The following is a 1,887-nucleotide window of genomic DNA, read 5'->3' on the forward strand; positions in this document are numbered from 1 at the left end:
CCGGAGTTCTCTCTCTACACCCCGCACCCAGTTCTGAGTATTTATCCTGCCGGCCGAGCTGGGCCACGCCTTCTCCTGCCTCCCATTCCTCATTCCCGCCTCTTGCTCGCACCAACCTTCTTCCCCTCCCTTCCAGTTTTCTCCTCTCCTCCCAGTAAAGCTAGCTGCTGGAGCAGGAGTTTTGGAGTGTAGGAAGCAGCAGGTGGTGGGAGATCCTTAGCTCAGAGACTGGAGGCTGAAAACAGACACATTTGCCCCCACATTCTCCTAATCCATAAAGTATCCTTATTCCTGAATGTTAGAGTGAAATAACAGAGAAGAGTTTTGATTTTCAGATGCAAGAAGAAAGCTGATAAAGTATACAACCATATAAATGATGCATGTGTGTGTGTGAATAAGAGAAACAGAGAGAGGGAAGGAGAGAGATTTCTTCAAGACATTTTAGTATTCGTTTAAACAAAGTCAGGTGAAAACTTGGCAAGTATTAAATTACTTTGATTAATGTGTATGATTAGTTTATTGATATCAACCACCCTATTTTTTTGCTGGACAGTCAACATAGGAACGTTTCTTACAATGGTTTATGTGAACAAGACTTGCCAACATGATAAAGTAGAGTTATGTGGGTTTTTTTTCAGCTTGAAGTGGACTTATAATTGGAAAGTGATAGATTTAAGTTATAAAAATTAAAATGTTAGAGAAAGTATGGTTTACTTAAAGAAACTAAGAATCTGGTCTGAGTTCATACTTTAGTGAGTTAGTGACCTGGCCAAGGCCCTGTGCAGACGCTTTAACACATATACCTCTTCTTACTATGTGAAGCAATACTTGTTGAAGAGTTTTCAGGAACTGGAAGTAACCATCAGAGTTGGAAAAACTACCTAACTGAATACATGTTATGTAACAAATTTAGATAATTTATTATTTACATAAATACTTCTAAAGTGTTTAATTTTGAATCTTTTGAGAACTTGACGTCCTCTGAAGGTGTATCTTAAGTGTCTGGTTTACAGTGGTAGACAAGCAAAATGAAGGAACAAGATAAAATCCAAATATAGACTTCAAGTGAATTAAAGTGAATTCACTAAGGTCTATTTTTTATCTTGTAACTATGAGAACCCTCAATTTTATTTCTCAGACTATGACTCTACCCAGTAGTGGACTCAGGGAATTTTTTGTGTGTATCCTTTCTAGAGACCCATTATTTGAAAGCTGGTCTCTTTCAATAGTCTTCTCAATAAAGTTCTCTCTTTTATAATACATTGTAGAACACAAATTATTTTAATTTCAGTTACCTTACCTGATTCTCATGTTTAGTGACTGAGACTGTTATACAGAGCAATACTATTATTCTTATTTTACACAGGAGGCAAATAACTATTCATGGAGTAAACAGGCATTCGTTAAATGTTTAGCTGTTTGTATTTGTATTCATCCAGAGAACATTTATCTATACTTATTATGTCAACCACTTTCCTAGACACTGAAAAATAATGAAATAAAAAGACATAGTGGCTGCCTTCTTTAAGCTTAGGCTTATGAAGATACAGTCACATGCACACAAATGACAGCACATATGGATATAATCGAAGTATTATGTATAAGTTACTGTCTGCATAAGCCCCCTTGTTGTTCTGCCTGTGAGAGTTGAAGCTTAATTTATCTAAATTTGCTTAGATAACAAGCACAGAGAAAACTTTGTTCCGTGGTGGACACTTCTCGTTATAAGATGAACTGGTCATGGGAGTGAAAGACCAATTAGCTGGTGCTGGCTCATCATAACTCTGGAAAACTAATCTAAGAAATGTCCTGTTTGCCACTGTATTAGCAGCAGGATCTTTATATGAAAAATATGGTATGTGAACTTGGAAGGAAATACTAGAGGGT

Source organism: Crocuta crocuta, unplaced genomic scaffold, assembly GCF_008692635.1.
Source record: "Crocuta crocuta isolate KB4526 unplaced genomic scaffold, BGI_CrCroc_1.0 scaffold235, whole genome shotgun sequence".
NCBI lineage: Eukaryota > Metazoa > Chordata > Mammalia > Carnivora > Hyaenidae > Crocuta > Crocuta crocuta.